We start from the raw sequence: 16,572 nt of genomic DNA, 5'->3' as shown, positions 1-16,572 counted from the left end.
TTACGTTCGAAACCTTTAAAAATAACAGATACTCTGGCTGTTTTCATTTGCTCAGGAAAGGTTCCAGACTCTAGAATTAAATTAAAGATATGTGCAAGTACAGGACTAATTATCGGTAAAACGTACTTAACCGGTCTTATCTGCAGGTCGTGAATGTCTAATGCTTTACTGTTCCGCAGGCACATAAAAGTACTGTATATCTCAGATTCATCAGTTGGCTGGAGGAATATGGTTTCAGTGACAACACTATGGTGCGAATTTGTGGAGGGGGTGCCATTACATGCGGCAGCAGCGTTTACAAACTGATGATTGAAGTGTTCTACTAGAGCTTTGTCCCGTAATTCATTACCATCTACCATTACAGTATCTGGCATATAATTTTTGCTCTCACGACCGAGGACGTCGTTCATAGCCTTCCAAGCAATGTCTGGGCTCTGCCGGGCAACATGTGCAAACAGATGCTCGTAATATGCACACTTTGCCCGTCTAAGTTCACTGTTCACTTCGTTTCTGACTTTCTTAAATTCTTTTAAGGTTGTTTCTAAGCGTGTCTTCAAGAAAGAATGGTAGAGGCGGTTTTTGTTTGTAATTTTCTTTAAATGGTCACAAGTTACCCATGGTTTCCTGGCTTTTTTTGAAGGTTTGTGCATCTTCAATGGAAAATGCCTAGCGTACACACACACAAAACGTGTAATGAATTCATTATAGGTATCGTTAACATCCATTTTATTGGTCACAGGTGACCAGTCTTGTGAAAGAATGTCCTGCTGAAATGCCTGTAAACCATTCTGGGTGATGTGCTGAGCAATAAAGGACTGTTTTTGTTTGATAGATTTGGGTGAGTGGGTAGAATATGCCATGAAAACTGGACAATGATCACTTATGTCGGACGCAATAGTGCCAGAATTGTAAACAGTGGTATCGATATTAGTTACAAGGAGGTCAAGTACTGATGATGTAGTTCTTGTGATACGAGTTGGCGTGATTATTAAATTTTTGAAACCAGATGAAACCAAAATGTCATTAAACTCGAAAACAGAATTGCATTCTTCAAGCATGTTAATATTAAAATCTCCAGCGCAGATCAGGCGAAGGTTATTATCACAAACATAGTCCAAAAAAGATTCATAAAATTCCATAAAGCGTGCAATATTACCGCTCGGAGGGCGATATAGCACAGAGATGACATCGCTCCTATTTTTGACGGTCACGATTTCATAGTCATCCGTTACAGTGCTAAAATCCGACACCAGGCAACAATTCTTTGTTTTCTTGACAAGAACTGCCACGCCACCACCTCGTCTTACTGGACGATTAAGAAAAAAATTATCGTGGCCATATATATTTACCATTTTACAATCAGTTGAATACCATGTCTCAGAAATCATAAGAATGTCAACTTTGAAGCGAAACTGATCCAAAAGCAGAGCAATATCATCCTCCTTGTTACCAACTGAGCGGGCGTTTATATGAATAACAGATTCGCACAAGGGGAAATCACATTGACTTCAGTAGGTAAAGCGAGCTCTAGATAATTCATTGTGCAACTTATGTTCTGGCTTTGTGGAGTCATCATTCCTGCCCACTCTCGTTACGAGCCGATGTGTCGCCTATCTGCCTGGAAACAATCTTCTCGACATCACACTCCCTCGCTATCTGAATGATAGGCGTATTATCTGCTTGCTTCGCGAAAATCTTTCCGTTGTTCGTCCAAACTGATTTCCAGCTGTGTTCGTATTTCCTTTTCACGGTCATTCCAAGAAGCTTTTTTAGCGCTGGGCAAAGATGTTCATTTACATAAACTGGGGTTGTATCTTCGAAACCAAGGTCAGTGTTTGTGAACCGTTCCTTCCTAGCCTTTCTCAAAACAGCATCACGCTTCGCTCGTGATCTAAACTGGACGACGATGTTGGTCTTGTTGACGTTTTTCTTTGTCGGGACGCGATGGCAGATTTTAATGTCGCTTTCCTCAATAGGCTCACTTATCAAGCTGCCAATGTGGGACAGTATTTCGGGGAGTGATTCAGTTTCCTTCTTGATTACGCCTTGAATTTCGAGGTTGCTTTTTCTGGAATATTGCTCAGACTGAACAAGCCTGTATTCGAGATCGTCTATTTTGATTTCCAGGGATGAACACTTTGTGTGGAGAGCTTCATTTGCAACTCTTAGCTGCATATTTTTTGCTGCCTCATCGTCCAGCTTTTTTTCCAGGTCCTCAATCGTTTGATGTGCGAATTCCATACTCTGGGTTATATTTCTCTGCTCATTTTCAGTTCTCGGATTTCACTTCGCAAGTCTCGTTCAAGGGACTCACGAAAAGCTTTGACTTCTTGTTTCAGTTCCTCCTTTAATTTAGCCAATTCAGTTCTCATGTCTTCCTTTAGTTTGCCTATTTCTTTACTCATGACCAAGGTGGCTAGTTTCTTTGCACAAAACCAAAAAAAAAAGAGAAAGACCGGCACACAGAAACACGAAATGGAAACAATGCACTGTACACCCGTAACTTGACTCGTAATGAGCGGGTTCTAGATTGGCAGCAGCGACGAAGCGTAGAACAGAAGTAGTCCAGTGGAAGTGTAAAAATTTTTTTTTTAGCACTAACCTGCGATGAAGCAGAAGACTTAGCGAAGTGCACACACGCTTCACCGCTACTGCCAAGTGAAGGCTGTGGGGATGAAGGGGCTCCTTTTGTAGGGTCCAGTCGAAGACGACTACGCAGGCGCAGACGAAGCAGCAAGTAGCAGGCGTACGTAGCCAGCGATTACGCCTCCTGGTATCTGGAAAGCCGATGATCGCACGGGCGTTAGACCGGATGTGCCCTGCGATGAAGCAGAAGACTTAGCGAAGTGCACACACGCTTCACCGCTACTGCCAAGTGAAGGCTGTGGGGATGAAGGGGCTCCTTTTGTAGGGTCCAGTCGAAGACGACTACGCAGGCGCAGACGAAGCAGCAAGTAGCAGGCGTACGTAGCCAGCGATTACGCCTCCTGGTATCTGGAAAGCCGATGATCGCACGGGCGTTGGACCGGATGTGCCCTGCGATGAAGCAGAAGACTTAGCGAAGTGCACACACGCTTCACCGCTACTGCCAAGCCCAGTATTTTTACACTCACACTTCCTTGTAGTAGGGTGCCTGAGAGTCAAAGACGGATTGGACTTGCAGCAAGTTTATGGCGTCCCCAGTGATTGGCGACTGAAATGTATGTAGTTTTATGCACAAAAAGTTTAAGGCCGATAGACTACGCGTAATTAGAGGTAAATCCAAGGCTGTTTGTAGGGCAGACACTTAGTAAGCACATCTTGGTGAGTACTCCAAACCATGCAGTCATCAGCGTATTGCAGAAATTTTATGTCACGGATATCATGTAAGCGGATAAAAGCAATAATAAATAACGTTGGTGACAATACTTATTGCTGTGACGCGCCGCAGAGAGGTACCAATGATCCGACCACTTCACCGCTGAGGCGTATTGCAAATTTTCTGCCTTCCAAAAATGATTCAACAAAACTACGCACTCTCAGAAGGAGATGAAGTAGGCCAATGGAGTTCAGAATGGCTCCATGACTGATGTTGTCATATGCCTTTTCAACGTCCATTGCCAAAAAAGTACGCACATTGCGGCTGCGGATTGATCTTAAAGCTGCAGATGCCAAGGCAGCCAACCCGTCCTCTGTACCAATATATGGACGTAATCCAATTTCAGCGGCGTGGTAAAAACCGTGCTGCTCTAGACACCACGACAATAGTATATTTAGCATTTTCTCCGCCAGCTTGCACCGCGTAGGAGTTAAGGAGATAGGTCGTAAGTTTGCAAGCTCCGTCGGTGGCTTTCCCGGTTTCGGCATTGATATCACGACAGCGGATTTCCAGCTCTCGGGCGCGACGCCATCCAGCCATACTTTGTTTATGGTGTCTAGTAGTTGAGGGAGTGCAGCGCTACTCAGGTTCTTTAAATCTCATACTGAGTACTATCCAGGCCGGTCGCTGTTTTCCGTTTCGCATCATCTATTGTAGCCAGGAACTCAGGCATTGAGAACGGACACTCGATTCCATCTGCGTCGACATCGGATGTCAGTTGATATACATGCGCTGGGATACCTGCCATATTAAAACTGCTAGTTTTAACATCGTACCCATTTCTAGCATTCATTTTCGGAAAGAGGCACCCATCCAGGGGTACGAAACTTCCATATACACCACAGTCCAGCAAATACAGATGTTAGCGCCAATTGCTCCCATAGCGGTCAGAGGGAAGCCAACTAGAGCGTCGTATCGTCGTCTTCACAAAAATATTCAGCAGAACGAAACTTCATCTTCAGGAAAAACTTAATCCTAGCAGAAAAAAAAACATATTCAGGAAAAACTTCATCCAAGAGTGGGCCGAATAATAAAATTTTAAGGAAGACATCACCAGGTATTTGTCACATGTTAACCACATCATTGGGATTAGAACCATCGCCGTAGAAAAAAAAAGAGACCATGGCTCTTGCCCCTGAGAGAGTCTGACATAATAATCATTTTACATCGACACTTGCGTACCAGCTATTCACACTAGCAGGGTTTGGGAAAATATCTTCAAGGAGTCGGCATACGCAGCGCATAAAGAAAAAGTGATAAATACTTGTGAGCATTCTTAACCGCATTCTTGAAGAAGAGAATGTGATAGCCTTTAGGTAACCTGCTATGGAGTCTGCAATGAGTGTAACGTTCTTGTGATTTCCCGCCTAAACTCCGGCTGCAACCGGTCCTATTGCCCTTATATGGCATGCATGAAACATCACCTTCTAGAGTGTTCGAGTACCTTTTTATTGGATTATCATATGGGACTATATATACTAATAGGACCCTCTAATCCAGCTTAATCTATTTTCTGGGGTGGGCTTATTTCCGAAATTTCGGGGATGGGCCAACTTCCAAGTTTTGGGGGCCCACTTGTCACGGCGGCTAGTGGAGATGACGTCACAAAGTCACGTGGCCTCTCTCGACCAATCAGGGCAGATTGTGATGACTTTACAGGGTAACACGGCACCTCTCCCCTCCCCCAGGGCAAGGTCGACAAATGAAAATGTCACGTCACACTGGTCACTGGCACACCAAGCCCCACCCCTCCATAAGCTGAGGCCTCACGCCCGTGTTCTTGCAGGCCACGTGACTCGCAGCACATTCTTTGATATGCCATTCTTACGGCCGTCGACGGGTGAAGTTTTCCGGTCTAGGCCATAGCATTCCTAAGCGCAGAATCCCAATATCTCCGAATCAGCACCGCGTTTTTCGCGAAGCTCAAGGGGTTAATCCACGCCCATTTCCGGTGTGGCAGTCGACAAACTCGCAAATGGTGATATCAAGAAACCAACCGATCGACAGGCTTCCTCCACGTGTTTCATGGGACGCCGATTCATGTGTTGCACGAGTTCCAATAGCATCCAACCCTTCTGTTCCAATGGAGGAGTTCCTGAAGTTTTGAATTTGATCTGCTGTTCAAATCAAGATGGCCCATCAGGGCAGGTTGTTATGACGTCACAAGGCCGCCTGGCTTCTCTCGACCAGTCAGGGAATTTTGTTACGGAGAAATCGGAAACAGCATGACGACAACCTAGATGCGATCGCATTAATAGGACACGTGACCCCTCTAAAAAAATAAAGGTCAGGCAGAAAAAAATATACAACAAATGCGCCAATACAGGAATATGCTGGATGCGCGAGCTGAAAATATGCAAAGTTGTAAAAAGACGGAGTGTTCTAGCCAAGTGAAACCAACCGCGTAATGTTGTGAGTCGCGTGACCTGGTCTGCAGCACAGTTTTCTTCCTCAAAGTGAATAAGCTAGTAAGTACTAATTATCCAACTTTTTAAGCATTGGCTTCAGGAATAAAGTGTCATTTCAGTTGTAGATGATTTTGAAAACAGCTGGCTGAATCAAGGTACCATTTAGGCATCTTTATTTACCAGTCTTTAAAAAAGCCTGCGAAATACATTAACTACCACGTGACAGCTGCTGCCGTATATCTCTCGCCCACTCCCCACGCTCTATCATATCACATGGGAATACATACACAATGTAGCTTTCCGAGGTAACAAAGAGGGAAATGCGGAGCAGTGGGAGGACCGGCTAACCAGCAGCCAGCTCAAGGTCCAAAGAGACCTAGTGAACCACGCATGCCGGACGGCCAGGGATAGTGATGCCTTGGAGTAGGGGCGCCAACCACGCTCAGCCTGGAAGACATCGGCAATCTTCGGGCAAGCAGCAAGACTCCTTTATTAGAGCAATAAAGTTTATTCACTCACTCACTCTCGCCCACTGCGTGCGCAATGCACCGTCGGGGACAGCGTCTCGGAGGAAAGTGGATTTTTTTTCTCTGAGAAGCGTATCTTGAGACCCTGAAGTAGCGCTGCCGTAGCGCGATAGCTTTTGTATGGTTTTGAAGCGAAAGCGTCATTGGGCTAGCTGCGACGCCTTTCGCGTACTCCGGAGTTTGACCTTCAGCCCAACCACGTTTATTGCTTCCTTGCGGCGCGGTTCGGGGGTGCACCGATATAAGACACTGCATCATTTCTTTTCCTCAAACTGGTTTGGGTGTCCACCGATATATGTGGGACAGGTAATAATAATAATAATTACTGCGCCTTTTCCGTTCCTCAAAGCCAGTTTTAAAAACCAATCTTCAGTTTTCTTAGAAAGCAAAGGAAACGCGCTTAACTTGCTCCCTGGGACAGTGGACACCTCAGTTGCGCTTTCAGGTACGTCGTGGTGGTGAGAGAGATATGCGCTGCGGGCATCAGCGCTGTCAAAAAATTACAGGATTGCACTTAGGTCAGTTTATGAGCGGAAATGCGAAATCTTTTCCGTGTCCGCTTTCTCCCTCCATTTTTCTTTTCTCTGCAATTTTGTGGTGCTTTTGGCTTTTTACGCGACAGACTTTACAGCTGGTTCGGTCGAAAAGCGGTCGGCGTCGTAGTAGTAGTATAGTTGGCACCGCATGTCGGAACGGGTATCCACCGAGATATGTGAGACAGGCGTCATTTAGTTTCCCTTAAAAGCAATTTTCATTTTCCTTCCCTTACGGCGCGGTTCGGGTGGCCACCAATATATGTGAGGCAGGTGTTATCTTCTTAAATTGTGCAACGGTCAAGGCATCGCGCTACCCGCCGCGGTGGCTCAATAGTTAGGGCGCTCGGCTACTGCTCCGGAGTTCCCGGGTTCGAACTTGATCGCGGCGGCTGCGTTTTTTGTGGAGGCAAAACGCTAAGGCGCCCGTGTGCCGTGCGACGTCAGTGCACGTTAAAGATCCCCAGGCGGTTGAAATTATTCCGGAGCCCTGCACTCCGGCACCTCTTTCTTCCTTTCTTCTTTCAGTCCCTCCTTTTTCCCTTCTCTTACGGCGCGGTTCGGGTGTCCAACAATATATTAGACAGATACTGCGCGATTTCCTTTCCCCGAAAACCAATTATTATTATTATTATTATTATTATTATTATTATTATTATTATTATTATTATTATTATTATTATTATTATTATTATTATTATTATTATTATTATTCAAGGCATCGCGCCGAACGGTCGGTGGCTTTCCGTGGACCTCTTGGCAACGCTGTAACACGCTGTCGCATCCGACTCTTAACAATAATAATAATAATAATAACTTTTTGGAGAAAGGAAATGGCGCAGTATCTGTCTCATATATCTTTGGACACCTGAATCGCACCGTAAGGGAAAGGGGAAAGGAGGGATTGAAAGAAGAAAGGAAGAAGAGGTGCCGTAGTGGAGGGCTGCGGAATAATTTCGACCACCTGGGGATCTTTGAGATGCACAGACATCGCACAGCACACGGGCGCCTTAGTGTTTTTCCTCCATAAAAACGCAGCCGCCGCGGTCCGGTAAAGACGAAGCTTAAGCACGCATTTTTTTAGTTTTGCTGTTTATTTCACTGCTTTTATTTTGCGTTTTGTGTTGCTTAATGAACTTCTGCCTATAGAAAAGAAAGGCTTTCGTCTCAGTCAAGCGGCACTGCAGCAACAGGCCGCAACGTTCATTTTGCGAACACCTTGTAGAAGTGCCACTTCCAGACGGAACGCACTTTATATTTAATTAAACCGTAAATATCTTTCTTTTTATTTTTGTGAAGCTCCATGCAGGGGCATCATTCGGTACGCGCGTTTACTAAGACGCATTTAAACAATTTCAGCCCTTCGAGGCTACTGTTAGCCAACCGCCCACAGAATCCGCCCAACGCAAGCTTTGCCTGGCAAGTCGAGAAAAAAAGACTAACAATATGCGCCAGTTGTTCTTAGCCATAACTGAAAGTTTTCCAAGCCAGTTCGACAAAAAATTCTTATGCAATAGATCATATAACTATCACTGTGCAAAAGGCATGATTCGTTAATGCAAGAGCGCGCAATAATAGTGAATAATAATAATAATAATAATAATAATAATAATATTAATAATAATAATAATAATAATAATTGGTTTTTGGGGAAAAGAAATGGCGCAGTATCTGTCTCACATATCGGCGGACACCTCAAGCGCGCCGTAAGGGAAGGGAGAAAGGAGGGAGTGAGAGAATAAAGGAAAAAAGGTGCCGTAGTGGAGGACTCCGGAATAATTTCGACCACCTGGGGATCTTTAACGTGCACTGGCATCGCACTGCACACGGGCGTCTCCATAAAAACGGCTCCATAAAAAAATTCCACTTTTTAGAAAACACTTCACAATTGTCTTCATTGACATTTGCTAATATTCTGGGTTTAGACATGTTTCGGAGGATGCGCATTTATGCGGTATAAGTATTTTTAAAAATCCAAGAAAATGATGAAAATGTGCCATTTTTGCCGTTTTTTTTAATATCAGCTTGCTCTCGGAAATTCGGAAATAGCCGTTTTGTTTCTCTAGATTTCTAGTATCTATAATAAATTCTACAGCAGATGAAACTGCATACATCGAGGTAAAAGAAATACTAATTTTTCAAAAAGTGCGTTTGGAGCCAAAAACAGTGGTTAATTTCACCTTGAGGTGTCTAAGTAAAAATACAAATAATAGCGGTTTACGTAGAACAGTTTATTGCTCTTCATTCCTGAAATTGTTATTGAAGTAATTTGGTTTAAAGCGAGAGAACAAAAATTCATTTGAGCTCTCGCGCCGCAAGTTGCGTCGTCTTTCAACGCCTCTTCACCGCATGCCACCTGGCATGGGACGACACTTATCGCCAGAGAACAACTTCAGTTTTCCGTTGTTCCCTGACGAGCATTTTTAGGGCTGGAGCTAAAAAACACATCGCGTGACATTCGGCGGATGCTATGCAATAAACGAGATCGTTTTTGCTTTCGAAGCTTGAAAAGACCCGTTTTGGGGCGGGGCTGTAAAAAGAACAACGACAACAGCCCTGGTCGAAAGCGAAAAGCTGCATCTCCCTGGCTACGTTTGTGGTCGAGATACTGAAGGTTTTCACATTTTTTATTTGTTAAGCATCTTGCTGTCATCAAAACGACATTGAAGGTGCTCACACAAGACAGAATATATTTAATATATCTTCGGTAATATTTACAACTGCATTATTGCTCGTTGTATGCTGAGATATGGAACCAAATATGGCTCCAAACGACGCTCAAACACTCCAGATAATTTGAGAAAGCCAAATTGAAAAAAGAAATTAGTTTTTTTGGGAAAGGAAATGGCGAAATGTTAGACAGCCGTCATTTCCTTTTCTTAAAACCTACTTTTATTTTCCTTCGCTTACGCCGCAGTTCGCGTGTACACCGAAATATGCGAGACAGGCATCATTTCCTTTACTTAAAACCACGTATAATTCACTTTCCGTCCTTTAAGGCGCGATTCGGCTGTCCACCAAGTTATGTGAGACAGCCGTAACTTCCTTTCCTTAAACGCAATTTTCATTTCATTTTCCTTCCCTTACGGGCGCGGTTCGGGTGTCCACCGAGATATGTGAGAGAGTCGTCATTTCCTTGTTTGACCTCTAGCTACATTCAAGGTCAAACTTGTGGCCCCGCTAACGGCTCGAAAAGCTGGCGTAGTGAAGCTTTTCGCTTCAAAACAAAGGTATTCAGTGTGCTATCTCGCACGGACCACGAGGAGGGATTACCAGCTGGCATGACAGGCCTATCGCAAGTCCTTTATTTAGTAGTATTACTGGGCAGCAGCTAACACGTCGTTGCAACCGCACTGCTTGAAGGGCCTCAGTGCGGAAGACCGCGCGGGCCGCAGGGTGCGTAGCTGTGGCGCCCACAGAGCACAGTGCCTCTTGAACTGCAATGAGCACAGCAGAACGGGACGTCGGGGGTTCCGTAATTTGAAACAGATGTTTGATATAGGACAGGTCTGTATGGGCAGTAGATTGCTGTTGTTGCTTCACGGGATTGGATGCTTGCGTCCAGGTAGACAACAATGGACCCTTCAGACAAGCAAGCACGTTGATCTTTAAATTTCTGGCGAAGCAACGATGCCGAATTAGCAGATGTTGGTCGGCGACTATCTGTTGGCGTGTTGTCGCTGAGCTGTAGAAACTTCCAAGGGGAAAGAACTGGCGTTGGCGGATGAAGAACGGAGTGTGACGTTCCATAAGCCCTCAGTGCGCGCGTGGAGTGCAATATACTGGCTTTAAGGCAGCAAGCATCACGGCACTGCTGCACCAGCTCTTCAATGGTGTTGAGCTTAACATTCTCTTGTAAAGCTATGACTAGTGTTATGCGTGGAAAGTATGTAATGGTCCTCATAGACTCTTGGTTCACAGCTTCAAGCCGATCTCATTGGGCTCCTGTAAATTGTTGAAGCTGGGCTTGGTAAACAATACATGGCTGCAGAACTGCCCTCACCAAATGCCGTGCAACGAACCAGCCAGCTTTACCCGTTTTAGGAGCAATTCTTATAATCAAAATTCAAGTCTGAAATCTTGCTTTTTGCTTGAGAAAGCCAAGCAGTCGTTGATCCTGATTAATCAATCAATCAATCAATCAATCAATCAATCATTCTTTATTTTTCCCAGAAAGAACTGAAATGGTCTCCTGGGCTAAAAGCTGGGTGAGCAGCTTGACGAGGCCCAGGAGACCGTTACATGGCAGAAACAGTGAAGTTGAGAAAAAAAAATAATGTGAATATAAAGCAATGTACACCATACGCAAAAAAAAAAACTTGTTGCGGCAACATAATACAGTATGTAATGCATCATATTCGCCAAAATGAGCTAAAAATAGTTAAAAATAGTACAAGTTGACATAAATAACAGTACGAAATTGTAAACAAAGGAAGCACAGTAGAAAAAAACTAAGTATAACATCAAATGTGGTTCACAATGTTATGAAGTACGTGCGCAATTTCTTGGGATTCAGACGAGTTGTGTTTTGGTACATATTAAGCATTGATGGCAGGTTATGTGCTAATGATTGATGTTTATAATAAGTGCGGAAGTGGGGGATTTCCCAGACATCTTTACTTCTTGTGTGTATATCTGTGCTACGTAGTGTTAAAAATGCCAGAGATGAGAGTAAGTTCTTGACTTCAGTAGAGGAAAAAAAGAATGTTTGGAGTAATCGATATTTGTATAAGTTATCAACCCTTATGATGTTAAAGGAAACAAACGCATCTTCAGTACTGGCTGTTGGATCGATATTTCCAATGTAGCGGATAACCTTCTTTTGTAACAAATGGAGTTTGAACCTTCTTTTGTAACAAATGGAGTTTGTCTAAGTTTGTCTTTGTTGTTGTGGCCCATACCAACGAACAGTAATTTAAATAGGAATTGAATAAAGCATTATAGACTTGAAGTTTAGCTTTTACTGGAAGCAGTCTCCGACAACGCGATATCATGCCTGCAACTGAGGATAGTTTTTTCCTAAGATAGTGAGTGTGTGCATCCCAGCTTAAGTTCTGAGAAAAATGTACACCGAGGATTTTATGAACGTCCACAATTTCGATGTTATGGCACTGAAAATTAATAGACTGATGTATTTCAACAGGTTTATTTCGGGCACGGAATATCATTGCTTTTGTTTTCATTGTATTTATTTTAATTACGTTGAGCTGAGACCATATGGATAACTTCTGGAGGACTTCATTGCATTTTATTATTAGTCGGTCCACATTGTACTCGGGAATAAGTATGGTACTGTCGTCAGCATATATTATAAATTGAACTGTGGCATCTATGTTTACAAGATCATTTATATAAGTATTGAATAATAACGGTCCTAATATGCTACCTTGTGGAACGCCGTGAGTAATTGGTAGGAGGGAGGACATATAACCGTTTTACATATACACACTGAGTCCTGTGGCTGAGGTAGGACTCCAGCAGGGCCAAACAATTACCGCGAATGCCATATGACTGCAGCTTACTAAGGAGTACTTTATGATGTAAGCAATCAAATGCCTTGCTGAAATCTATAAAAAGGGCAGCAGTTAACAAATTATTTTCAATATTCCGCAAGATATTTTCTTTAAGTGCTAACAAAGCTGATTCCGTTGATCTGCCTTTCCTAAATCCGTATTGTGCAGCTGTGATAACGTTTTCTTTATCGAAAAATTGTGTTATCCGAGTGAAAATGATTTTTTCAATTCCCTTGGAGAAGATAGGCAGCACAGATATCGGGCGGTAGTTAGTGGACAAGTTACGTTCGAAACCTTTAAAAATAACAGATACTCTGGCTGTTTTCATTTGCTCAGGAAAGGTTCCAGACTCTAGAATTAAATTAAAGATATGTGCAAGTACAGGACTAATTATCGGTAAAACGTACTTAACCGGTCTTATCTGCAGGTCGTGAATGTCTAATGCTTTACTGTTCCGCAGGCACATAAAAGTACTGTATATCTCAGATTCATCAGTTGGCTGGAGGAATATGGTTTCAGTGACAACACTATGGTGCGAATTTGTGGAGGGGGTGCCATTACATGCGGCAGCAGCGTTTACAAACTGATGATTGAAGTGTTCTACTAGAGCTTTGTCCCGTAATTCATTACCATCTACCATTACAGTATCTGGCATATAATTTTTGCTCTCACGACCGAGGACGTCGTTCATAGCCTTCCAAGCAATGTCTGGGCTCTGCCGGGCAACATGTGCAAACAGATGCTCGTAATATGCACACTTTGCCCGTCTAAGTTCACTGTTCACTTCGTTTCTGACTTTCTTAAATTCTTTTAAGGTTGTTTCTAAGCGTGTCTTCAAGAAAGAATGGTAGAGGCGGTTTTTGTTTGTAATTTTCTTTAAATGGTCACAAGTTACCCATGGTTTCCTGGCTTTTCTTGAAGGTTTGTGCATCTTCAATGGAAAATGCCTAGCGTACACACACACAAAACGTGTAATGAATTCATTATAGGTATCGTTAACATCCATTTTATTGGTCACAGGTGACCAGTCTTGTGAAAGAATGTCCTGCTGAAATGCCTGTAAACCATTCTGGGTGATGTGCTGAGCAATAAAGGACTGTTTTTGTTTGATAGATTTGGGTGAGTGGGTAGAATATGCCATGAAAACTGGACAATGATCACTTATGTCGGACGCAATAGTGCCAGAATTGTAAACAGTGGTATCGATATTAGTTACAAGGAGGTCAAGTACTGATGATGTAGTTCTTGTGATACGAGTTGGCGTGATTATTAAATTTTTGAAACCAGATGAAACCAAAATGTCATTAAACTCGAAAACAGAATTGCATTCTTCAAGCATGTTAATATTAAAATCTCCAGCGCAGATCAGGCGAAGGTTATTATCACAAACATAGTCCAAAAGAGATTCATAAAATTCCATAAAGCGTGCAATATTACCGCTCGGAGGGCGATATAGCACAGAGATGACATCGCTCCTATTTTTGACGGTCACGATTTCATAGTCATCCGTTACAGTGCTAAAATCCGACACCAGGCAACAATTCTTTGTTTTCTTGACAAGAACTGCCACGCCACCACCTCGTCTTACTGGACGATTAAGAAAAAAATTATCGTAGCCATATATATTTACCATTTTACAATCAGTTGAATACCATGTCTCAGAAATCATAAGAATGTCAACTTTGAAGCGAAACTGATCCAAAAGCAGAGCAATATCATCCTCCTTGTTACCAACTGAGCGGGCGTTTATATGAATAACAGATTCGCACAAGGGGAAATCACATTGACTTCAGTAGGTAAAGCGAGCTCTAGATAATTCATTGTGCAACTTATGTTCTGGCTTTGTGGAGTCATCATTCCTGCCCACTCTCGTTACGAGCCGATGTGTCGCCTATCTGCCTGGAAACAATCTTCTCGACATCACACTCCCTCGCTATCTGAATGATAGGCGTATTATCTGCTTGCTTCGCGAAAATCTTTCCGTTGTTCGTCCAAACTGATTTCCAGCTGTGTTCGTATTTCCTTTTCACGGTCATTCCAAGAAGCTTTTTTAGCGCTGGGCAAAGATGTTCATTTACATAAACTGGGGTTGTATCTTCGAAACCAAGGTCAGTGTTTGTGAACCGTTCCTTCCTAGCCTTTCTCAAAACAGCATCACGCTTCGCTCGTGATCTAAACTGGACGACGATGTTGGTCTTGTTGACGTTTTTCTTTGTCGGGACGCGATGGCAGATTTTAATGTCGCTTTCCTCAATAGGCTCACTTATCAAGCTGCCAATGTGGGACAGTATTTCGGGGAGTGATTCAGTTTCCTTCTTGATTACGCCTTGAATTTCGAGGTTGCTTTTTCTGGAATATTGCTCAGACTGAACAAGCCTGTATTCGAGATCGTCTATTTTGATTTCCAGGGATGAACACTTTGTGTGGAGAGCTTCATTTGCAACTCTTAGCTGCATATTTTTTGCTGCCTCATCGTCCAGCTTTTTTTCCAGGTCCTCAATCGTTTGATGTGCGAATTCCATACTCTGGGTTATATTTCTCTGCTCATTTTCAGTTCTCGGATTTCACTTCGCAAGTCTCGTTCAAGGGACTCACGAAAAGCTTTGACTTCTTGTTTCAGTTCTCCTTTAATTTAGCCAATTCAGTTCTCATGTCTTCCTTTAGTTTGCCTATTTCTTTACTCATGACCAAGGTGGCTAGTTTCTTTGCACAAAACCAAAAAAAAAGAGAAAGACCGGCACACAGAAACACGAAATGGAAACAATGCACTGTACACCCGTAACTTGACTCGTAATGAGCGGTTTCTAGATTGGCAGCAGCGACGAAGCGTAGAACAGAAGTAGTCCAGTGGAAGTGTAAAAATTTTTTTTTTAGCACTAACCTGCGATGAAGCAGAAGACTTAGCGAAGTGCACACACGCTTCACCGCTACTGCCAAGTGAAGGCTGTGGGGATGAAGGGGCTCCTTTTGTAGGGTCCAGTCGAAGACGACTACGCAGGCGCAGACGAAGCAGCAAGTAGCAGGCGTACGTAGCCAGCGATTACGCCTCCTGGTATCTGGAAAGCCGATGATCGCACGGCGTTAGACCGGATGTGCCCTGCGATGAAGCAGAAGACTTAGCGAAGTGCACACACGCTTCACCGCTACTGCCAAGTGAAGGCTGTGGGGATGAAGGGGCTCCTTTTGTAGGGTCCAGTCGAAGACGACTACGCAGGCGCAGACGAAGCAGCAAGTAGCAGGCGTACGTAGCCAGCGATTACGCCTCCTGGTATCTGGAAAGCCGATGATCGCGCGGGCGTTGGACCGGATGTGCCCTGCGATGAAGCAGAAGACTTAGCGAAGTGCACACACGCTTCACCGCTACTGCCAAGCCCAGTATTTTTACACTCACACTTCCTTGTAGTAGGGTGCCTGAGAGTCAAAGACGGATTGGACTTGCAGCAAGTTTATGGCGTCCCCAGTGATTGGCGACTGAAATGTATGTAGTTTTATGCACAAAAAGTTTAAGGCCGATAGACTACGCGTAATTAGAGGTAAATCCAAGGCTGTTTGTAGGGCAGACACTTAGTAAGCACATCTTGGTGAGTACTCCAAACCATGCAGTCATCAGCGTATTGCAGAAATTTTATGTCATGGATATCATGTAAGCGGATAAAAGCAATATTAAATAACGTTGGTGACAATACTTATTGCTGTGACGCGCCGCAGAGAGGTACCAATGATCCGACCACTTCACCGCTGAGGCGTATTGCAAATTTTCTGCCTTCCAAAAATGATTCAACAAAACTACGCACTCTCAGAAGGAGATGAAGTAGGCCAATGGAGTTCAGAATGGCTCCATGACTGATGTTGTCATATGCCTTTTCAACGTCCATTGCCAAAAAAGTACGCACATTGCGGCTGCGGATTGATCTTAAAGCTGCATATGCCAAGGCAGCCAACCCGTCCTCTGTACCAATATATGGACGTAATCCAATTTCAGCGGCGTGGTAAAAACCGTGCTGCTCTAGACACCACGACAATAGTATATTTAGCATTTTCTCCGCCAGCTTGCACCGCGTAGGAGTTAAGGAGATAGGTCGTAAGTTTGCAAGCTCCGTCGGTGGCTTTCCCGGTTTCGGCATTGATATCACGACAGCGGATTTCCAGCTCTCGGGCGCGACGCCATCCAGCCATACTTTGTTTATGGTGTCTAGTAGTTGAGGGAGTGCAGCGCTACTCAGGTTCTTTAAA

General features: G+C 43.8%; 1 protein-coding gene across 5 annotated transcripts in view; it reads right to left on the bottom strand.

The window, feature by feature from the left end:
• The window catches only part of LOC144113715 (thiamine-triphosphatase-like), a 470,258-nt gene that overhangs the window by 200,786 nt on the left and 252,900 nt on the right, over positions 1-16,572 (bottom strand). The window lies entirely within an intron of this gene.

This window comes from Amblyomma americanum, chromosome 1 (genome assembly GCF_052857255.1).
Source record: "Amblyomma americanum isolate KBUSLIRL-KWMA chromosome 1, ASM5285725v1, whole genome shotgun sequence".
NCBI lineage: Eukaryota > Metazoa > Arthropoda > Arachnida > Ixodida > Ixodidae > Amblyomma > Amblyomma americanum.
The sequence above is the reverse complement of the archived record's forward strand: the minus strand, read 5'-3'. Positions and strand labels throughout refer to the sequence as shown.